Consider the following 24,385-nt stretch of genomic DNA (forward strand, 5'->3'; position numbering starts at 1 on the left):
AATCTTCCTCAAAAAACAAAAAAAGAAAAAAAGACACCAGCAGGAGGGTCAAGTTTTAGGAGTGGCCAACAAGGAAAATGACAGTAGTGAACAAAAGGAGTAAAAGATGTGGAATTTATATATTTTAAGGGGACTAAGGTGATCCATAAAGGTTTGGATGCCATAGCAAGGCCCAGACTTTAAAGAAAGATAAGGATAATACAAGGAAATAGGAAAGATCCAAGAGATGTGCATAGGAAAATGGTGAGAAAAAAGGGAAGGAGTAAACTAAAGATGACAGGGGCCACCTGCCACAAGGTAACCATTTCCAGACAGGTAAGAGCCACTCACACCTGGGACACACAGTTGACTTCTCTCAGCATTGCCGAGGGCCACCTGCCCCAGACTACAGGGAGAATTCTGGTTCCAGTGAGTCATTCACCTGTGTTGTGTGTTTTTTGCTTTTTGACCTGGGTTAGACCCAGAAGCTGTGTTCCCCATAACAGACAGCACTGTGCCACTTTGAAGTTGAGGGGACAGTAAACTGGGTTACAGGCAAGCCACACACACCAAGAGATCCCCATCCCAGGGAATATTTTTTTTGCAATATAACTTTTTTGAAATATAACTTTAGAAAAGTGCCTCAGGTGTAGAAAATTCAAGAAGGACAGGTAAGTCAAAGAAAAACATGACAATGGCATCATTAAAAAACTGTTTCGAAGGTTGAAAGCTCTGGGGACATCTGGATAAATAGTGACTATAAAGATCATAATTACTTTCCCATTGAAAAAAATCAGTAATTTAAAAATATAAGGAAGGAAAGGGAAAATTTGCCCTATCACTTTTTTTTTTTTGATGAGGAAGATTGGCCCTTGAGCTAACATCTGTTGCCAAACTTCCTCTTTTTTTTTTTCTACCCAAAGCCCCAAGACATAGTTGTACACCCAAGTCCTAAGTCCTCCAGTTCTTCTATGTGGGACGCCGCCACAGCATGGTTTGATGAGCGGTGTGTAGGTCGCACGCAGGATCCAAACTGGTGAACCCCAGGCTGCTGGAGTACACAAACCTAATCACTTGGCTACAGGGCCGGCCACAAAAGATTTTTAAAGGTACTATAATTAAACCAGGAAAAAGAATAGATGGAACAGTGGAGCAGAACCAACAGATTAGAAGTCAGTCCAAATGAGTACGGTAATTTGGTATATAACAATTTGGTATATAACAAAACTGGCACTTCTAAATTACTCAATTTAGAATTCAACAAATTCTTCAATTCAGTATTAGAAAAATTGAAAACAATTTGGAAAAAAAATAAAGTTAGACCCTATATCACACCCCAGCCAAAATTAATATCAGATGGATTAAAAAATGTAATGATGAAAATATATATTAGACTTCCGGTAAAAACTGGCAAATCAACCTCACTCATTTCTCGCATCTCCTTCCTACAACACTGCTCAAATAGGAACGAAGGACGGGAGGCAGGGAGACATTGCCCTGTAAGCCAGAGGGACAGAAAGAAGTGGAAGGAAAGGCTCACAGGAGCTGTGGAAGTCAGACGGTGGAAGGCGGAGTGAATGCCGGAGCAGAGTGAAGGGGAGGACAAACTCTGTGCCTGTCATGGGTCTACGCTAGGAAGGAGCTGGCCAGTCGGAGTGGGAACCCTGAAAGGCACACACTGGCAGCGTCAGTGCCTCAGGAAGCCTGGGTCAGGGGCAGACAGACAGAGCCCTGCTCCGGTGCCCTGTGTCCTGGGAGCCAGCAAGCTAACTTGGGCAGAAATAACAAGAGGGCACACCAGGCCCACTGCAGGGCTGGGGTGAGGTGCCTGCTGCGACCAAGATCATAGGGGCCAAGCTGAGATCCAGGGGTCCTCAGTCTCCATCCCTGGCCTGATGGCAGAATTCCCGCACCCAAGTTCCTTGGATCCTTGCTCCGCAGCGCACTGCCCCAGGATGGCAAGGGACCATCACTTCGTGTTAGAAGCTGTTTAATACTATTCAACTTTTAAGCTATACACTACGTTAATTTTAAAAAAAGGGGTTTTTTTAATTTAGAAGAAAAATTTAAAACCTAGAGGTAAATATTTATGTAATCTTGAGGATGAGGAAGCATTTTCTAAGCATGACTCCAAAACTTAAATATTTAAAAGAACACGATAAAACATTTGATTAAATATTTTTGAAAATAAGTTAAAAGTAATATAAAAGAAATAAAGAGATAAACAGTTAACTTGGAAAATTCTGTAACGTAATAAACAAAGAGTAACATTCTCTCTACTAGAGTTCTTGCAAGTCATTTTTTTAAGAGAACACCTCAATAGAAAAATAGACATAAAACACAATTCACAAAAGAAAAAATCAAATGGCCATTAAGTAAATGAAAAAACAAAACCTGTGTAAAAAAAAAAAAAAAAAAAAAACCAAAACCTGTGTGTGCTTATAATCCCAGAAATCCAGGATAAAACAAGAAGTCAAAACCATTTTGGCTATCAAATTTCCAAAGCAGTTAATGCCAATAGCGCCCGTGAGGATGTATTGCAATGAACCTCTCGTTTCCTCATATGTCAAAGCCGGAAGCGGAATGGGAAAAATCTTGAGGAAAGTAACCCAAATCCTTGACCCAATCAGTACACTGCTGAGAATTTATCCTCAGAAAAACACTTATGGACGTACAATATTTTTCGATAGTATAATCAAAAATAACACATGGCACCCGCTTTTGCCGAGTAGAACACATTCATCAAAAATGAGGAGGCGGGAGCAACTGAGCAGCCTGGAGAGACTCCCATAAGAGAGTCAGATAAAAAGCAGGTCACGCAAGAGTCACAGCCCCTTCGCAAATACACGAACACCCTTCCCTCGCGTGCCTACACACAAACACAGACTCTGTGAGGTTTTATCCCCAAACCGTGATCCACAGTTCTCTCTGGGTTCATGGGATTAAGAGTAAATTTTATTTTCCTCTATTTGCTTATCTTTAAAAGTTTGACCACAAATCTTTACTTTCGTGCTTAATATTTACATGCAAGGAAGCAGTGACCAGATGGCAGCAGATTTCTCCCCGGGGGAGCCCCGTGCACCAGGGAATCGGAGCGCGCGGCATCCCGCAGGGGAGCTCCATCCCGACATTTCTAAGAAGGCTGACTGGGTCTCAACAGGGCAAAGCGGTGCTACAACTGTTCCCGCAACTCCATTCACTCTGCCTGGCTGGCTCCCCCAGCGGTCTGACGACAGCCAGCATCAGGCAGGATGAGATGGCCAGGCGACAAAGCCGGGGACAGAGCTGTGACCATAAGGGGGGTTCCTTGTGGCACACAGACAGCCCTGGTCTAGGGAGTGTCCGCCCCCAGAAACACAACAAGAAGTCCTGAGCCACAGAAAAGGATGGGATGACGGAGGCCTTACTTCCAGTCCCTCAAAGGTAAAGGGCGTAATGCTCCCTTCACAAGGCGCCAGCTGGTTACCAGTCCTGGTAAATGCAGGAATCCAAAGAGCTTCCTTGAGAAGAGGGAAACGTGAAGATTCATGCACGCATTGGAAAGCCAGGAAAAAGAACGTTAAACCACCACACCCTTTCAGAAAAACATCTTAGCTTTGTGCAACAGATCAAACTCTCTTTCCCAGTGATTTGCGTCACAATATCTGAACTGCTTGCTGTTATTTCTGATTGTGCTTTCTATTGCTGTTCCCACAGATGATTTTCTCTGCTCTCACCTCCCTCTGTCAATTACCTAATGATCTGGAAACTGCACTCAGATCCATGAGGGGAGATCCTATTTAAGAGGACACTACAGTGAATTATTTGATTTCAATGCAAACAATTACTTCCTTATTCGTCTGTTCAGATTTACTTAAAGGGTCCTTCTAAGAAGCACCTTGATTTTAGTTGGTTTCCTCTCCTGCTTCTTCTCCAAAGAACTCAAGGTACTGTAAGAAGTAGTTCATTGAACCCACTTCCATTCCTCCCCTACCTGCCACCTTCCCCATGGGAGAAGTGTCTGAACTACTGTCTCCATTTTGCACTAAAGTGAATAACCACAGAGCAAGCAATGGAAGGCAAAGATTACTGCAGAGAACCACCTTGCAAACCAACACAGGCTTGTTCTTCCCACCCTGATGTCCAATTCTTAAGATCACAGAGGGCCAAAGGCACAGGTAGATCCCCACGGTACTGTCCTCCAATTAAACTTAAGATACATCTTTACACGTCTTAAGGCAAAGCACTCTGCCAAGAGCTGTAGAGAAAACCCACACGCACACGCACACATGCCACCAAGCCCCTTGAAAGGGCTTACAACTGAGAAGAAGAAGAAGAGACCTAACTGGAAGTTAGCTTATAGAGAGGGTCTATCTCCTCACTGGAATGGATGCCTTCTAAAATCCCTTTAATTTTACTTTTCCAGGAGGACTCTGTAATTCTAAATGCGATACCTAGCACGAGCCAATAAGCATTAGAGTACATGTACAGGTAAGTATTATACTAACACAGAGGAAGGAGAAATTCAATCCAACGCTGGGGATCAAGGTACACTTGACAGGCAAGGTCAGATTTAACTTTGCCTTTGAATGACAAGGAGCTTCTAAGCTGCAGAAGCAAAGACACAGAGGTCTGTCATCTGGTGGAACTTGAACACGGCAAAGGTGGCAGTGGTAAATGTCCAAGGAGGCCAAATGAAAGTCACCAGTCAGTCAAAGTTTTAATCTCAGTGAGATGCACCTGGAAGTTTCTGGAAGACCAGAATGTCATTACTCATCTTATTTTTTCAGTGGGTGGACCTGTCGGAGCTGGCTCAAGTCCAGGCCAGAACAACAGCAGTGGCAATAAGGTCAGAATGTTGATGCCAAACAACAGAACTGACACACTGATTAATCACATGTGGGTGGGGAGAGAGTGCCAGAAATGACAACAAGTTTCTTATTCTGAGTGTCTGTGGGGCTGGGGGCTTCAGGTCAGGCAGGAGAACACACTGTGTATGGGGGAGCAAATTGTCCATTCTGTTTGGGCCATGTTGAGTTTGCAGTGCCTATGGGACAATTTACATCTAATGCCTGATAAGATTTGATGCTACAAGAGAGAAAGTATGGAGGGAAAGAAGATTGTTCAAAGATAGAGAGAACACGAAAAGAAAGAGGCCAAGGCACGGACTTTGGGAACATGTACATTTGAGGTGTAGTAAAAATAGAAAAGTCTTCTGGATGAATTGCATCTCCCCCAAAGTTCCTATGTTGAAGTTCTAACCTTAGAATGTGACCATATTTGGAGATAGGCTTTAAAGAGGTGATTAGGTTAAAATGAGGTCATTCAGGTGAGCCCTAACCAAGTGGGACTGGTTTCCTTATAAGAAAAGGAAATTTGGACACAGACACACATAAAGGAAAACCTCATGAAGACACAGAGAAGACAGCCCTCTACAAGCCAAGGAGAGAGGCCTGGAGCGGATCCTTCTCTCACGGCCCTTGAAAGGACCCAGCCTGCTGACACCCTGCTCTTGAACCTCCACCCTCCAGAGCTGTGAGAAAATAAATTTCTATTGTTTAATCCACCCAGTCTGTGGTGTTTTGTTACAGCAGCCCTAGCACACTAATACAAAAAGCTAAGAGGGGAGAAGAAAGACAGGAGAGTTCATTTGGGGGAGTCACCTGAGGAAGAGGATGGTCAACAGTGTCAAATGTTGCCAAGTATGAGAAATGAGTCCACATCCTTAGATTTTAAAATGAGGATCTTGGGGCCGGCCCCATGGCCGAGTGATTAAAGTTCCACGTGCTCCACTTCAGAGGCCTGGGTTTGCGGGTTTGGATCACGAGCACGGACCTGCTCCATTCATCAGCCATGCTGTGGAGACATCCCATGTACAAAAAATAGAGGAAGACTGGTACAGATGTTAGCTCAGGGCTAATCTTCCTCAAGTGAAAAGTTAAAAAAACGAGGAAGGTTGGCAATGGATGTTAGCTTGGGGGGAATCTTCCTCACCAAAAAAATAATAATAATAAAATAAAATGAGGATGTCGGTGATCTTTAAAAAAGCAAGTTCACAATATACTAAGCATATAAGACAATATAGTAGGGGACCAACAGTAGAGTTGGCCAACAGCAAACAGTTCATGAACAAGACAAGAATAAGGTGAAAAAGTGAGAGCGGCAGGGGCAGAGCCTCCTTTTCAGAAGCTTTTCAATAAAGAGAGAGAGTGAAAGAGGATGGCAGCCGGGAGAGGCAGCAAGGTCAAGCGAAGTTATGGGGAGACAATGTTTATGAGCTAAAGGAAGGAAAATGTGAGACTGAAGCTGAGGAGAAAAGGAAACTGATTAGATTAATGGCACAGCCAAATTTTCCTTGGTAAGGATACTTCTTCCTTTGAAATGGGAAGAAAGGAGAAATTTTGAAGTAGAAAGGATGGAGAATGTTGAAGTCGAGGAAAGAAGTGAGGGAGCTCACACCCTCAGAGTCTCAAAGTAGGAGGCAAGGTCGTCTGCTGAGAATGAATGGGTGGGAGGGGAGTAGGAAATTAAGAAGTGTAGAAGAGATTCAGGAATATAGCCATAGTGAATTGGACAAGAAATCAGCCAAGAGTTCAATAGAAGGATTAGTAAAAAGAATTTGGGACCAAGCTGTTGTTGAAGAACATAAATTCTCAATGGAACCAATTTAGCTGACTGAGAACTTGAAAAAGTGAATGGCTGGTTGATTTTATTCAAGGTGAAGGTTGCACAGTGAATACAGCAATAGGTCAGGAAGGTCAATGAGTATGGGGTTCTGGGGAATTCGGAGTAGAAATCGCAGCCCAGGGTTCTAGACTAGGCTCACTAATGGCCTCTAAAGAGACATTGTCATCGCAGGGCGGAAGTCAGAAAGAGGCAGAGAATAGATATCCTGAAGCAGGGGTCAGCAAACTACAGGCCATGAGCCAAAATTCAGTCCACCCTTGTAAATAAAGTTTTATTGCAACAAAGCCACACTCATTCATTTACGTCTTTTCAGTGGTTGCTTTCTGGCCACAAAAGCAGAGCTGAGTAATCACAGCAAGGACCATATGACCTGCAAAGTCTGAAATATTCACTAGCTGCCCCTTTAGAGAAAAAGTTTGCCAACTCCTAAAGGAACAGACTGTGGTGTGAAAATCAGGCAGCAACACCAGGCAAGCACAAAGAGAGGGAGAGCCAAGAGTGGGCCAAACTAATGGCCAAGGCAGTGGGCTTGGGCTGGGGAAAATGAACCAACCATCAGGCAGCCTCAGCCCATGATCAAGGGCAAGGCAATGGTGGCACAATTCAGACAAGGACTGGACCCAGGAATTCCAGTCCAGAGAGCCAGGCCTGAAGCAAGGGAGAACTCAATGTTTCCATCTGTCCACCAGCTGCAGAACCCCAACTGAAGGCTCATATTGGGGGAATATGATCAATCAATATGAACAATCCAGCAAGAAGGAGGGAGAGACTGCCAGGCTCAAAGCACAGCAGAGCCACAGTCCTGGGAGAGTAGGCCAACACGGGTCAATGGGTGGCCACTGGCCACTGAAGGAAGAGGAAGGCCAAGATGAGTCCAGTGCACGGCCAACATGAGAAGGCGATGAAGTCTGTAAGTCAGATGCAATACAGAGACCTGGGGCTTACTGTACACTCAGTTGCCCCAACTGACATTCCATCCCTACCAGTTGGCCGTGGATTCTCTTCTTTGTTTATGACCTAGGGTTTGCCCATATGTGGGCCCATCAGTGGACACATCTACAGAGAGCTAGAAAAGCAAAGACTTGGGGAAATAGGACAGGGCCAGCATCAGCAGGACTAACTGCAGTGGTGCGAGGGAGCAGGCATCCACATGAAGGTAAAAGGGTGCTCCAAGAGGGGAATCTGTCAGAGTCGGAGTCTGTGTGAAAACGTTCTGTGGAAGTTCTCTGCAGCTCTTGGCACATCCTGGGCGATCACAGTTACAGAGGCAGAATAGCCAAGTGGCTTAAGAGCATGGCTTCTATAGTCACTAGCTTTATTACTCACTAGCTGTGTGACTTTCAGCAAGGTACGTAACTTCTCTGTGGTTTGGTATCCTCATCAATAATGGAATCTACTTCAAGGGGTTGTTCAAGGGATTACAGGAGTTAACATACATGAGGTACTTGGAAAGGAGTACTTATATAATCATTAGCTATAATTATACTGCCGCAATCTTTATGCTAACGTTGCTGTGCCCCTAATTCTTCTCCTACTCAATTTAAAGACTTGATCTTCTAGGGCAAAGTACCCTGAGAAAGCAAAGTCCATTTCAGTCCCTGAGACTCACACTCACTGTCTTCATCTCAAGCCAGGTTACAAAGCACAAAGACATGGGCAGGAAACCGGCCCTGTCAACACTGACATGCCGAAACAGGTGCCTTGAACTGAAAAAGTAGAAAAAAAGGATCCAACAAAATATAATTTATTAGTCACTGCATGCTGAACACGTCACGGCTGGGTGATAAATGCCAAGAACATCAATTATCAACTATTCTTACAACAGGTTTAACATAGTCACCACAACATCAAGAAACCTATGTGTCAAGAATGTTCTTTATTTGTTCTAGAGACAGGAGGAAAATATTTGGGGTGAAAATGGTAGATGTAGTTATTTTGCATGAAGTAGGGCAGCCTGCATCAGCATCCCACCTGGGAACAGGCTGTTGAACATCTGTCAAGGTGTCGGCTCCAACCGCAGAAGTGAAGAACTTCGTCAAGCTTCTGCGTAGTTAACTAAAGCTGGTGGGGTGGCTGGAGGGAGGGATGGAAAATCACAGGTATAATTAACAGTAACGTCTCTCAATTCACAGGTGCCTTTAAGGTGACTAAACCTGCAGTCTTTTTGGATGCCTGTCTCGTGATTCCCCTGCACTGGGAGCAGCATGGGGGAGTTGTCTTCTCCCCAGGCCTCATCCTGCCACATCCATCCTCCTGGTCTCCAGTCCATAGCAGCCCTGGCCTGATGATCTGTGACTCTGGACAGATCCCTCTGGGTCTCAGTTTCCTCCTCTCCAAAACTGAGTGGTCTAGACTAGATAATTCCTAAGGTCCCTTCCAGCTCTCCGACCCTCTGATTCTGACTCTGAAAATGCTGACCAGGGACAGGGGAATGCACTGGATCCCAAAGGACAAATAAGTACAAGTGATTTGTAATCATGACACCAACTTTTGGGGTTCCAACACCAGAGCAATCATGTTTAAATGTTCAGAGATGAACTTTTAATGAATGTTTAATTGCTCTATTCTTTATAAGAATATATACAGAGGAGAGGGGTCTAGGCCCCCTATTCTCCAATCCTACTCTGAATGAACCAAAGATGCCATAATTTCATAAAAAGGCAATGGTTGCAGAAGACCCCCACGTGATGCCAAGTAAGTCAGGATCATAATTCTCCCAACTAGGCCTTGCCCTCCCAGTGTGGCCCACCTGAAGCAGCAGCAGTGCCTGGAGCTGCTTAGAAATGCAGGCTCTAGGCCTGCTCCAGACCCAGGCATCAGGATTTGCATTTGAACAAGATCCCCAGGTGATTTGCAGGCACCCCATTTGAGAAAACGTGTCCTAGAGCCCTGGTTCTCAAAGTGGGCTGTGCAGTAGAATCACTCAGGAGGCTTGGTGCCCCCCCCAACCCCAGCAAGATTCCAGCGTCGCTGGTCTGGGATGTGATGGGGCATTGGGACTTTTTTAAGGCTCCGCAGGAGATTCTAATGTGCAGGAAAGTTTGAAAAACATTGAACTATATTCTCCACTTCAGGTTCTAAAACACAAATACAGAAGGGTCTGTATCACCTTTCCCAAGAGCAGAGCAAGGCCACCCGCCTGCTGGAGTTCTAACTGATGATGGCCTGGTACCTGCCTCTTGCATTTACCTTCATGTCTGAGATAAGTGCTAGGAGCCTCCAAGCTCCTGCAGGAGGTGGCCACTCCCAGAAAAAGCTACCTGTCAGCACTGGCTCACTCTCTCTCTCTTTCTTTCTCTGTCTCTCATGGCAACTGCAGTGTTCCAAAGCAGAGGACAGAACTTCCTTCTTCAGCAACATCTTTCAGGCAGGGATCTCCAAGTACATGGACTTCCTGGGGCCAGAGGTAAAACTGAGGGAGCCAGAAGAGTCCATGGCAAATGCTCCTTGGCATTCGTCCCTTCTGGTATATAAGGTTCTGAGTCAGCATGCATCATAACTAATAATTTAAGGCTAGCTAAGATCTCTTAGTGACGACCCATTGACAGTACCTGCCTGCACTTATTTTCCCCTCCTTTTTAATTATGTGATGCTTCCCTGTTGCCTACTGCCTGTTGAAGGTTCCACAGATTCTGTACTTCTGGATTTTTGAAAGAAGCATTTTATCTCTTTGGGTGTGAGAAGTAGAGAACTTTGGTATTTATTAGGATAACCTATTAGCCAAGCTGGAAGCTCACAGTATTTGAATCTACTAGGGGTCAGAAGCAGGTGAGCACCCATGCAACTAACTTGAGGGTTGGGTCTTGCTGTGAAAAGAGAGCCACTAGGCTCAGCTGAGGGCAGATGATCTCTCCTTGACCTGCTACCACCAAGTGACTCATGAGGGGACGGGATTGGGGCAACCCACAAAAGAGACCTGGAAACGCAGTCCCCGTGGAGAACTCTCTCCAGCTCTACATCTGTGAGTTTGCCCAAACAACAAGTGATTTAACAAGTTAAACTGATTTCATAAAGTCAGATACCAATCTTTCTGGCTGAAAGTTTGCTCGACTTTGAGAGGCAAGCAAAGGTGGAGATTTTAGCTGGTGAGTCACATGCCTCCGGATTGAGATGATGGTGGTGGCAGTTCCCATCCATCACAGGCTAACCTGGGACCCTGGGCAAGTTACCAAATCTTGCTGCATCTTCATTTCTTCATCTGTAAAATGGGGGAAATACTAATAATCAGAGAGTTGACGACACGCAGTAAGTACTGTGCAAGTTTGCTATTATTAGTTGTCACTTCCTGCTGGTTCTGGAATGTGTGTTTATGTGTCTGTGTATAAAATGAATCATCAACCATAGACCAGATTAAATAACAGAGCGACTGGTTTTAAGAACAAGCAGTAGGAATGCTGGTGGCTGAGACGCTGCATCAATGTGCGGCACAGATGTTTGAGGTTTCCTTACCAGGCTACAAAAATGTTTACACAGTAATTAGGCCTGTTATCAGTACACAAACAGATTACACTTTACAGAATGAATGAACAGCTCAAAAACCCTCCCATTTTTCATCAGGTTCAGAATGCTTTCCTAATTCTTGGGTTTACCAAAATAAATTCATTTTCTAACAACACAGCCACTGCTGAGTGTAGAGAAGAGGCGCTGGGGTGGGGAAATTGGCTCTGTTTGAGAGTACATGTCATTTCTCTCTCTGGTCCTCATTTTTTCCCATCTGTAAAATGAGATAACCAAGGGCCCTGCTCCCTCGTCAACTCCATGGTTCTATTACTTTACAATCATCTCTTCTAAGCACGTATTCGCTCTTCTCTTCACCAAGAAAGGATGTGTTTAATTAAAGCAATGATGGGAAAGGTAGAAATTTTGCTGAATCACGTAATGAAACTCCAATCCAACACTGTTTAGTGACATTAACACTGAGTTTGTGGCCCTTCATTCCTGACACTTCAGCCCCCAACCCAGTCTGCACGGCGAGACCACGCAGGTATCCAGACACATCAATGGCTCCATGTAACACTTCAGTGAATGCCTCTTTTTTCCTGTTTTCAAAGGATAATATTCTGTTGTAATAAATATGTCACCAAAACAATTAGCTAAGCTCCTTGATTTGTGCTTCTCAGTTTTCACACCGGCTAGCTTTTGTTAATGAAAAAGTGCAAGTGATTTATAAACATGACACCAACTTTTGGGCTCCGATACTACAGCAATAATGTTTAAATGTTCAGAGATGAACTTTTAATCAATATTTAATTGCTCTATTCTTTATAAACACAAAGTATGCTTTCAGTGAACGCTCGGAATACTAAAAAGGCAAGATTCAGTTTCTTCTAGCTCAGTTAGGTGTTTAGGTTTCCTAACAATTTTGTTTCAAGGGGGGAAAAAGGCCATCTAGGTTTCAAGTTATAGGGCAAGGATTTTTGAAGAGTAATTTAGAGAGGGTAACTTGTTATGACAATATTCCAAAATCTTTCAACAAAATATAGATGTATGTATTTGAAATGCATAGGAAAAAATCTAACAATACGCATACTGAAATGTTAATGGTCTGGGGAATGAGAGCACGGAAAGGTGCTTTCATTTTTTATATAACATTTCTACATTGCCTTAATTTGTTTTTTTTTTTAAAAGGAATGTTTGCTTTCATAACTAAAAATATTTTTTAAGCATGAAACAAAGAACCACCCATTGGACAGCTGGTGCAAAATAAGTATCCTATCTTCTGTCAAAACAGGACCATGGATTTTTGATATTAAAATTTCCTGACATAAAATAGTAGGAAAAAAGTGTTTAGTAGATACAGTCTCACAACACCCCATTCAAGACATTTGTGGCCATCAGTGTCTACATTTTAAAAAGATTTTTTCTTATTATAAAAGAAATGTGTGCTCGTTTTCGAAAAAAAATCATCCATAACACCAACACCTTTGGACAAGCAATGTTAACATCTTTAGTCCATTCCTTTCCATTATTCTTCTATATCATGTTTTTAAACAAAACTGGAATCATACTGGAAATGCAAGTTTGTCCTTACCTACATTTAATTGTTACGTTAGAAACCACTAAATTTAATTGCTACATTAGAAACCACAAAGCATTTTCTCTCCATCTTAAACACTACATTTCATTTTACACTCTAACGGATGAAGACTCAAGGTAGTGCATACGGTAGTGCTGCCAGGGTGATCTTTCAAAAACGTAAATTAAATCATGTCACTCTCTCATTTAAAAGCCTTTAGTGGCTCCCAACAAACTCTGTATCAAACCCAAATTCCACAGGAAGACCCCCAAGACCCCCCATGAACTAGACCCTGCTTCTGTGAACTCATCTCCTGACACACTAGCCTCCTTCCTGTTCCTCTAATGCACCCCAGTTGTTCCTACCTCAGGACCTTTGCACTGGCTGCTGCCACTGCCTGAAAGTTCTTCTCCAGCTCTTCCCCTAACTTATCCAGCTTAAATATGGCTCCTCAATGAGACCTTTCTTCACCACCCAACCTGAGGGAGCCCCTGCATGTCTCTAATTTTCTTTTCTTTTCTTTTCTTTTTATTATGCCTTCCACCACTAGAATATGAGAGTACCACCTCTATCGATCTAATTCACCATATTCCCCAGTACCTAAACCAGAGATGCTCAACACATATTGGCTGAATGAATGAAAATGTTTTCAAAGTATCCAGATTTGTGGGGCATGAGATACAGCAACCTACTTAAACAGGCTTTCTTCACAGCAGCACAGCCCCTTAATGAGACTTTTTAAAATAGGTTGTCACCTTCTCCTGCAGCCTGGTCACGGAGAGCTGCCCACAGCCCTGCTAGAGGGAAAACAAGCAAGTTATTTGTTCTTGACCAGACTTTCATTTGCTTATCCACCCCATTACCTAAACCAGAAACCCAGTGGACACACTACACCCTTCCCTTTCTCCCACTTCTCCATCAATTCATCAATAAGTCCAGCCAACTGTCCCTCCTGTGGACAACATGCCCAATATCCATGTCAAGGTTTGAGCAAGATTGTTCCAGTTTCCTTTCAGAAAACTACCTCTCTCCATTAGGATGACTTTTCAGAAAATTACTCCTAGACATGAAGACCCAAAGCTATGCTAACAGGACACTTCCTCTGAGCATTTTGAATGTAGCAGACTAATACCACGATGATGCTGATGATGCTGATGCTGATGATAGAAAAGGTGGGGGATCATTTACTTCCATGGGAACATCTGAGAGAAACCGTAAGGCAATTCCTGCCACCAAGATCCCCTCAACTGCCTGACTCCCCTCTGCTCCAGGCCCGGCTCTTCAGGCGTGCCCTCAGTCCTGTGAGCTCCCATCAATACTTCTAATACATCCCCTTTATTTGCTTTTCTTGTTAGCCAGAGCTGGTTTCTGTTGCCCGAATTCTCCTAAATGTTTGCCGAATCTCCCTCTTCTCATCCATCCTCCCCACCACGGCCTCAGCGCCAGCCGCCTCACTGGTATTTATGCCTCCAGTCTTCAAATCCATTCTCCACAGGGTCCCCCAACCAGACTCACCTAAAACTCAAATCTGACCATGCGGCCCACCCCCTACCAGAGAAATGCTGAGCCCCTGGTCCCGATCAAAGGCCTCCATCACCCTCCATCACCCTGCATCATCATTCCAGCCTCTTCTCTTGTTACTCCCAGCCTCGACATTTAAGTTCCAGGAACTCCACACTACCAGCTACTTCCTCATATATTCCATGTTTTTTAAAATCTTTCACCCTGTGCTCACCCTATTTCTTCTGCATGGGAATACCCAGTTAAAGCTGACCACTTCATAATCATCCTTTAAGCTCAGCTCAAACATCACTTCCATCCTAGGCTAGCTACCTTCCATCTCTGCTCACAAATGTGTATCCCTAACACATGGCCTGCCTTCCCCACTAATCTGTGAATTTTTAGATGACAGGCTCTGTGTCATATTCATCTCTATATCTGTACCACATTAATAGGCACTGAATACATTTTTGGTAGATGTTAAATGCTTAAAAATATAATTCACTTTGAAAACCCCAGGTTGGATGCAACAATTGTGTTTTCATTTTCCTCCTTTCTAACCACATTCGGAATTACCCTCAAATTGAGCCACCAAGGGATCAGCTAATGCTTTGTCCATCTTAAAGGATGGCTTCATTGCTTGAGAGGCAGGACTCACACTGTTTTAACAAGCATCAGAGGCTACTGCTGGTTGCACTGCCTAATGGTTCTCCATCATGAAAGGATATTTCAGACACTCTGACTACATTAGTTTAAGCCTCAAGTGAAAGGCAAAGATATCACCCATCCCATACCAATGTGGGCACAGACAGGGAAGGAGCAAAGCAGCAGCAGCCGATAATCAAACCAATCTGGGCCCAAACCTCACACAGCTCCACGTGGGCACTCATAGGGGTCAAGGCCTCCTCCTCTGACCCAGTGCCCAAGGCACAGCTCCTCCTGTGCCCGAGTTTCCTCATTAGGAATGAGGAATGAGACGCTGACCTAGATTCACTCAGCCAACATAGGGCACCCACTACGATCTGACTCTAAACAAAGCACCAAAGGTCGAAGGTTACCAAAACACGCTTTTCCAGTGTGGAAAGCGCCCTGGACTTAGCATCAGGAATCCCAACCTTGAGAATCAAACCATAACCCCGCCCCTCCCCCTAAGTTATGCACCCTCAGGAAAGTTACTTAATCTCCCTTAGCATCAAGTTCCAAATATGAAAAATGAGGCTTACACGAGCTCAAATATGTGAAAGTGTCTGGCACCAAGCAGGGTCTCAGAAATCTGAATTAAGAGAGACTCCAAAGACCTTAAATGTCTAAGGCCTATCAGGGCCACAAGAGTTCCTCCCAATATAAGAACTTGCCCGCTTCGGGCACCCAAGGAGCACTGCATGTGCTGGAGTTCTGGGGTAGGCTGCAAAGCCAGGACTGCAGACACAGCCACAGGCTCAAGGACTAGTGCACAGATACCTCTCCCTGGGACTGGGGACCCAGGAGCACACTGTCCTTCCCAGAGCCACTGGCTATGGAAAAGAAATTTCTGGACTGGAGCCCTACCCTGCCCGATATTTAAGCACTGATCAGAGGCCTCCCACTGGAAGATAAATGTTAAACTCAGCAAACCAGCTGTCACACACATACCGCCTCCTCACATCGGTGCCCCCTCCCACCCTTTAGAGAGGAAAGGGCGTTGCGTATCTCCATCAAGCCTTGCCCATCATTTTCTTGACTGAACCAGCTGAATTAAATTATTTTCTTTCTAAAAAGCCCTTATTCTGCACCCTCACTGAAGGCCTGATTACTGGCAATAGTTACATTGCGAGTTCAGAGAAAGGTGATCTTGGTGAACAATTCTAAGAGGATTTAGCACTCTTCCAATAAAATATCCAAGGGATTGGGTTTCTAGAGAGTTTTGTTTTCATTACTCCACTTAGATACACCCAGTAACCAACTGCAGTACCGTAGACCAGTTTCTCAGTAAACAAAGCCCTTCTTTAGGCAGCTAGTGCCATGAAAAACCCACACATCTGCGGTGAACTAAGAAAGGGGGCCACTGCTGGGGGAATGCAGCCCAGGGGCATCCATGGGGCACTCACGGAGGCCACCAACATTGCCTAAGGAACTGGCGAAGTTACGCAGCTTCTGGAAAGGGGAATGAATCCTAAACTGGGCGGTGCGAGAGAGCTGCAAGCACAGGGGAGGTCTGAGCCGCTGTGTAGACTTCAGTCAAAGCCTCATATAAACAGGTAGCAAATAAAATCTGGACTCCACCAACACTTCCTTCTTCTTCCACCAACACTTCCTTCCATCCCACAAAAATGAAATAAAAACCACCAAGCCAAGGAGGAGCGCCGCAGTCGGCTTCGATAAAAAACATGTCCTCCTGTAGCCTCAAGAAAATTTCACACCAAGTGGCTTTAAAACCCTTTGCAAAGCTGCGATGCCTGCACTGAAAAAGAGTTTATCTTTTCAACTGAAAGTCAGCAGTTAAAGGAGAACATGGAAATCTGAAGAGTGATGAGTTTTCATATTTGCACAAACGCTGCCTGTGTCTGGCCACACAGAGGGCAGAAATCTACCCATTCTTCCTAGGCAAGGTCATCTCCACGCCACCACCGACGCGGCTCTTATTCACTCTAGAACGTAGTTATTATTAGCACTTCAGACTTCAGTGGACACGACCCAACACAGCCACACACAGTCAGCACTGAGCTGCTATTCTCTGAGCTCGGGAAAGTTTCCTTCTCTGCGAAAAAAAAACAGGCGCAGGGCCTGGGGATGGCGCCCCAGTCTTGGCACCCATGGAACTGCAAGCATTTCACAGGGACTAAGGGCCTCCCAACACCTAAGGCAGGGAAGGCGCTTTCCTCACACACTCCTCAAAAAAAAGAGCTGTGGGAAATGATGCCGGGCGCGGGGGCAGAGGGCGCACGTGGCTGGCGCCAAGAAGGCAAAACGTAGCCCTCCGTCCACGCTCAGCACCACCATCCCGTCGGTGTGAGGCGTCCTCCGCTCGCCCCAGCCCCGAGGCCGGCCGCAGAACTACCTGCTGCTGCCTAGGCGCCCTCAGGCCAAGTCCGAGGAAGTTCACTCCCGGTCACGCCAGTCCGGGGAGGCTGGGGTACCCGTTGGAACCCAGACTGCCCGGGACAGCCGGAGCCCGCCCCTGCCCAGGCGCCGGGCCATCGAGCTGCCTAGGGCCCTGGGGCCCGCTGAGCAGCCAGCCAGGTCCCAGGCTGGCTGCCGGAGGCCTCCCCGGTTATCCCGCGCTCCCCACGGCTCGAGGACCCCGGGCGGGTGGCGGCCAGGAGCGTGCGCCCAGGAGGGCTGGAGGTGGAGGGAATCCTGCCTCCCGCCTCTCCTGATCGCCATGACTCTCGGCTTCCCGAAGACCTGGAAGCCGCCCTGCTCTCCCACCTGGGCTGCGGTGCGGCTCCCACTCTCCTCTCCTCCCCTCCCTTCCACCTCCCGGGCGCCCGCGGCCACCGGCGCCGGGGGCTCGGTGAGCGGCTCCCAGCCTGCATGCAGCCCGCACAGTTCCGGGACACCCGAGTGGGACACCCCGCGGCCCTTCCCCAGCCCCACGCCCCCGGGCGGGCGGCCAGCCAGGAGCAGCCCCCAAGGGAGGGCTAGGTGGCTCGGGCGGCCGCCAGCCCGCCCGCTGCCCTTTGCCAGTGCCAACAGGTATGGGAGGCGTTGTCGTCCGGCTGCCTGCCCACTCCAGAGACAGGGGCCCGCGACAGCCGCGGGGTTCGGGCGCCGTGCGGAGGGGCGAGGACGGAGGGAGGAGGCGAGGGCGGGAGGCGAGGGGGGGGCGCGAGCGGGCGGCAGCACTCACCTCTCGCTGGGCCGGGGCCGGCCGCGCGGGCCCGCTGCTCCGCAGCCCGGGTTCCGAGGCGCCTCCGCGCAGCGCGGGGGGCTTCCTCCGAGGCCCGCAGGGAGGGGGCGGCGCGGATGGAGGCGCCGGCGGGCAGCGCTCAGCCTCACGCTCACACCCCCAGCCGGCAGCCGCGTCCCCGCGCCGGCATCCTCGCTGCTGCCGGCTCCCACGGCGCCCCGGGGCCGCTCCCCAAGCGCGCGCCGGGGCCGGCACGAGCCCCTCGTTGGCTCGGAGCGCGATCCGAGCGCGTTCCTCCCTGTCCTTGTCCTCTGCTCCCGTCTGGGGACGTGTGCCCCGCACCCCCGGCACGGCGCGCTCCTCTACCCCTCCCGCTCCCGCTGGCCGTGCAGAGCCCCGGCGCGCGGGCTCAGCCCATGTGCGCGGCTGCCTCGCTGCGCCCCGGAGCCCAGTGGCCGAGGCCCCGCCGGAGTTGCGCGCCCTAGAAACTCCATGCAGCTCTGGCCTCCTCCCCAGCTCCTCCCTGGCGGGCCCCCCGGGGCCTTGAGGCCGCCCGCAGCGCCGTCCCCGCCCTGCCTTCGCCCGCGTAAGGAGCCGAGTTTGAGGGCTTGCCTCGCCACCCGCACCTCGCCTGCTCCGAGGGTCGGGGAGCCCCCACCCCCACCCCTACCCCGCCGCCTCTCCAATGGCTCCCTCGGTTTCCAGGCAGCGCAACCTGAGGAACGCCTCGGCGCGCGCGCACTCACACTCGCATACACACGCACTGCACACACAGGCACACACGCGGGGGGCGAGCTGGAGCTTGGCAGACGGTCCTCCTTCCTCTCCTCCCCAAAGAAGCGCCCACGTTAACTCCGGCAAACTGCTGTTCCTCCGTATTGGACAACTCACCCAAGCGCCCCCCACCTTAACTACTTCATCCCCGGTGCCCGCACCCTTGGGCCACAATCCCACCTGCGTCCCCTTCCAGGGTGAGGGCGGGGCGCGGAGTTGAGGGGCCCGGCGGTCGAAACTAGGGGAAGAGGAGGATTCGGCGTGCCCACCGCTAGCACCATCTAGGGAGGCACGTCTGAGGCCATAGCCCGCCAACCTTCGATCCCGCTCCCCTGGGGCCTGAGAACACGTGGTTTGGCTCCCACTTCTCTTCCCAAGGTCATAGAATGGATTTGATGAGGGGGAGAGGGTGCTTGGACACAGGTGTGAGCTAAAACCTCGAAGACTATCTGCAGCCTGCGCCAGCACTGCCCTCTGCCAAGTCTGTACCTAGACCCCTTTCCTCCTCTGCCCTGTGCCTCAAGGGCAACACGTTAGTTTAGAGTCTCCTCTCAGATTTCCTGGTGCACCTGTCTATATCTCATGTGCCCAGAAGCTGACAGAATACACAGTGCGATGAAGGTTTGTGTTGTCAAGAAAAAAAAAAATCAGATCAAGATGGGTCTCAGAGTGTCCCATTGACAGAGTCAGACACCTGCCGCTCCCTTTCTGCTCCTCCCAAGGTTGTGCCAAGGGAGAAGGAACAACCCACCTGGAGGGAACAGGTTAGTCTTTGCTTACAACACTCTCCTTTCCGGAGTCTCCAGTTTCTTGCCCCCTCTAGGTGGCAGAAAGACTGCTCACAGCTCAGATGCTTCCAATTCCCAGAATCAAAGAAAAGATATACATAAAAATTCTCACACTGATCAGGAACAAAACAATTGATACTGCCCTAAGCCTCTGGTCCAAACAGCTCAGCAATCACCTCTCTGCTGGCTGTGCAGCTGCCAAGGGAATGTGGGTATTGGCACTGCCAGCCAGCAGCACAAGTTAATCAGGGGCCCCTCGTTGCCTGCACGTCCTGGCTTGCAGCCTTGGTGTGATTCCTCTGAGTCCTTACAGCACTCATTGGGGTACCATTCCTCTGGCGTTTAGCATTTGCCACTCTGTATTATTATTATCTTTTCTTGTACCAGCCCTACTTCCCAAATTATCTTCTTGAGCCACTGGCTGAGTCTTATGTATCTAGTTCAGAGATGTGATAGAAGGCATCTCCAGGAGTTTCCATGAAGGGTTGCCGGCAGATGAACTAATAGAGTGGGCGGGGTCTCAGTATGCTCCTTCCCTCTGATCTCTCAGTTTGGATGAAAGCTGCACCTTCTAACAATCTGTTTCTGTAGACAATTGTTTTGTCGCTTTCTGGATGGCAACCAGGTCACCAAAGCCCCTTGGCAAGTCCACGTACACACATGGAGTTCCTGGTAGAATAGAGTGGTCACTATTTAACCAGAGTGGGACACATCTGGCAGAAGTTCTCTGCTCTCACTTACTGCTTGTGTGAGTTTGGACAAGTTGTGTGTTCTCTCTAAATCTCACTGTCCTCATCTGTAAACTGAGAATAATTACAGTATCTATTCCATAAGTTTGTTGCAAAGATGAAATGCGATGACATGAAATAGCAGTTGGCTCAGTTAACTTAGTTCCAGGCATAAAGTAAGCTTCTAGCAGGGGTTGGCTGTTATCATTATTAGTAAGCCGTGAACACGTATCAAAGACGTTACCTTGGGGAAAAAAGTCAAGGATCTTTGGCCCCAGGATACTAAGCTCAACAAACCTCAAGAACTAGAGAAACCAGGTGGCAGATTTCGGTGAGCATGCCAAATACAGTTTGTTGGTCCTCAACAGCTAGAACCTTTTTGAGACTTCCACAATGAGGGGTTGCAGGTTTACAGGGCCTGATACTCTTGCTCCAACTTTTATTCATTTGTTCAATATATATTTATTAAGGGTCAAAATGTGCCAGCTCCTTCTTATTAAAATGCCAAAGAAAATCTTGTACCAATTATCAGAAGGGAAGCTAAAAACAACATGGAACAAAATGAGTGGGAAAGACTTCTCTTTACCATGCATCTGTAGCTGGATTTATCATAAGTATTCTCTCCAACCCAAAATAACTCAGCCCTCCAGGAAACAGCGAGGAGTGAACCTTGACTCTGTTCCACCACCTGCCTCTAGCTTTGGGACATGGAGTTACACCAATCAGACACCTGGACAATCGCTCCCTTACCACGTGGTAATCATTTTGTGACATGGCCAGAGTCTACCTCTTCCCTTCCACTGCCCTTCCTTCTTTGTTTTACCTTCAATAAATACTTCTATTTCCAGTACCCGAGACAGCCGAGGGTAGAGTGTGATGAAGTGGTCTGTTGCACTCTGAATAAAAATAGGCAGAAAAACAAAAATCATTTGGGTAAGTATATGCTGGAGGGTAAAGTTTTTCATGCATTCCATCAAAATACAAACTATAGAATGCTTTGGATTCTTTACAATGCTTGTTCTCTACTTTGTGGCGAGAGATTTTAGAGTGGTTTGTTGGCAGCAACAGATAACCAGAACAAAATTTGGTATCTAGAGGTAGAGTGCCACTGTAACAAAAACTTAAAACATTGGCTTTGGGATTGGACAATGAGAAGAAGCTAGAAGCGCCTTGAAAGACTGTTAGTGAAATGTGCAAGGACCTCAGGAAGCTTGGAGAGGACTTGAAGGATGCTAAGAAAATTGCTATTAGAAGCTGAAGAAGAGAGCACCTGAGTCATGTACTGGTGGGACAGTTAGCAAAACTGTTACCTATGATAACATGACAAATGGGACAGCTACCAATGAACCCATGGATCCGACTAGGAAGATTTCCAAGTAGAATGTAGAAAATGCTAACTGAGTTTTTCTAGATGCCTATGATAAAAGACAAGCAGAGATGAGTTAAAGGAGAAACTATTCCACTTTTTGAATAGAATTTACAGGAAATAGAAAGAACCAGGACTTTCTGGGCTAGAAAGAATAACTTTCTCATTCTTGTATCTCCAGGCATTTTACTGCTTTCAAATCCAGAGCAATAAAATGTTGGCTCTAGATAAAGATTAAGTTAAGGATGCGACTGTAAGATCCTTTCTTAAGACCTCTCACATATTTAAGGGCATACCTAAAAGAGCTTCTAAGGAGGCTGGCCTGGTGGCATAGTGGTTAAGTTTGCACACTTGCTTCAGCAGCCCAGGGTTCACAGGCCCAAATCCTGGGCACAGACCTACACGCTGCTCATCAAGCCATGCTGTGGCAGCATCCCACATACAAAATAGGAGAATATTAGCACAGATGTTAGCTGAGGGACCCTCTTCCTCAAGCAAAAAGAGGAAGATAAGCAATGGACATTAGCTCAGGGCCAATTTTCCTCACCAAAAAAAAAGCAGAGCTTCTAAGAATCTTAGAGACATGGTCCTCCAGCAGCCTCACTGGGGGTTGAAGATAGAGAAGTGACTTCTTAAAGAGATTTTTATGTGTGGCTTTTGTCTAATGGATGGATTATAGTTTGAATCACAGGAAGACCTCAATGTTTTTAAAGAAAGTTTACTAACTTGAAACCGAAAGGGACAGAGACAGTACAAAATAAAAGGAGGCCTTTGGATCCCCAGTCCTCTGTGGACAATAAACAGGCAGCGAAACATAGGCCATTTCTTACAGAAGAGGGATAATAACTCAGAGAGTGGAAGAAAGAGCCCAAAAGGTGAAGCCAAGAGCCCCAGAGAATCATCCCAAGAAGTAGAACCAGGCCCTAATTAAGGAACTGACGATACATTCTCATCTGGATTTCAGAATTACTATGGACCAGTGCCTGCTACAGGAACTCTCTCTCATATCCTCCCTTATTGAATGGGAATCTCTATCACGGTTATTATATCTCTGCTTCATGAGTGTATGTTGGGTGTATAGGGGAGAAGAAGGAGGAGATAACTTGTTTCTTTAGTGCACATATCTTCAGATTGAAAAGAACTTCATCCAGGGAGACTCATCCACATCTGAACCTGCTTTAGATGAGGACATCCAGGACCTCAAGCCTGAGCCTGGTGCCACAAGGAGATGAAACTTTTTGAGGCTCTTGGATGTTTCTGGGTATTTTTCATGTTGAAAGAATATAAATAATTTTTGACTGAAGATGAATTTTTAACTGTGATGAGTTAAATATAGCTGCAAATTTTCTCTCTTCAGGAGGTGGGCTCTTCATATCCCTATCCTTAAATCTGGACAGGATCTGTTATTTCTTTCTTTTTTTTTTTTTTTTTATTGGCACCTGAGTTAATATCTGTTGCCAATCTTCTTTTTTGTTTTTTTCCATCTTCTTCTCCCCAAAGCCCCCCAGTACACAGTTGTATATTCTAGTTGTGAGTGCCTCTGGTTGTGCTCTGTGGGATGCCACCTCAGCATGGCCTGATGAGTGGTGCCACATCCGCGCCCAGTATCCAAACCGGCAAATCCCTGGGCCACCAAAGCAGAGTGCACAAACTTAACTGCTCAGCCACGGGGCTGGACCCTGTTATTTCTTTAATAGAATAAAGAAGTTATTTTGTGACAGCGTTCCAGGCCTAGGACTTAAGAAACTGGAAATTTTCATTTCCTATCCCTTGGAATACTCTTAGAGCCCTGTGTCACCACATAAGAAGTCTAATTTCCCTGAGGCCACCATGCTGTGAGGAGAGGCTGTGTGAGGAGAGAGAAGGAAGACAGAGAGAGATAGAGAGATAGAGAAATGTCTGGCTAGTCTCGTTATTCTAGCCCCTGCTGTAAGAGTCTCCCCAGCTGAAGTCTCAGATTTGGTAGGACAGAGACAAGCCATCCCCACTGTGCCCTGCCTGAATTCCTGACTCACAGACTAGAAGAGCTAGTAATAAATTGATGTTTTAAGCCGTTGAGTTTTAGGGCAATTTGTTATGAAGCAACAAAGAACCAGAAAAATTTGCTGACTTGGAAAGATGTCCAAACTATATTATAAAGTGGAAAAAGCAAACTGTAAAATAACATATATGATACCATTTTTGAAAAAGAAAACTTTATATGTGGTATCCATATATACAGAATATAACAGCATAGAATAGCATTGGAATGCTATGTGTTACCTGACTGACTCTGGAAAATCAGTATTAGGGGAACTTCTACTTTTTAGACATATATTATATGAATGTTCTACAGCAAGTAATTTTAATATTGGCTTAATATTTTAAAACATGAGAAAAAGTGTCCTGTACTTTATTTCAAAGCTATCAATATATAATGTATACCTACAAAAGGAATAACACACTGCCTTAAAAAAAACTAAGGGGTTTACTCCGTTTCAGGGTTATTAAATAAAAGAGGTTAGATTGACACATATGCTGATAATTCTTTTAATTTCTAGGATAAAAATATTTCAAATTACCAACAAAGAAAAAAACAAATCAAGGTTGGCTTCAGGAGTGTATGTAACACTAGATCACAGAAGAAAAATGAACCAATAAACTTAGAGGGTAAAATGGTCTCATCCAGGGCTTGTACATTCAGTTAAGTTGTTACCATGCATGAAAGTAAGAGAAAAATATCTTCCCAATGAAATAGGT

At 46.4% G+C, this 24,385-nt stretch overlaps 1 protein-coding gene across 9 annotated transcripts in view; it reads right to left on the bottom strand.

The window, feature by feature from the left end:
- Positions 1 to 24,385, bottom strand: part of CALN1 (calneuron 1) — a 524,370-nt gene that overhangs the window by 378,007 nt on the left and 121,978 nt on the right. Inside the window, exon 2 of one of the 9 annotated variants that reach the window (XM_070484484.1) lies at positions 8,617 to 8,718. The exons of 7 other annotated variants lie outside the window; for them this stretch is intronic. The gene's annotated coding sequence lies outside the window, so the exon portion shown is untranslated. Of the gene's footprint in view, positions 1 to 8,616; positions 8,719 to 17,990; positions 18,645 to 24,385 lie in introns of those variants that run through there. One more of the 9 variants, XM_014842268.3, reaches the window with a different exon arrangement.

Source organism: Equus asinus, chromosome 14, assembly GCF_041296235.1.
Source record: "Equus asinus isolate D_3611 breed Donkey chromosome 14, EquAss-T2T_v2, whole genome shotgun sequence".
Classification (NCBI taxonomy): Eukaryota; Metazoa; Chordata; class Mammalia; order Perissodactyla; family Equidae; genus Equus; species Equus asinus.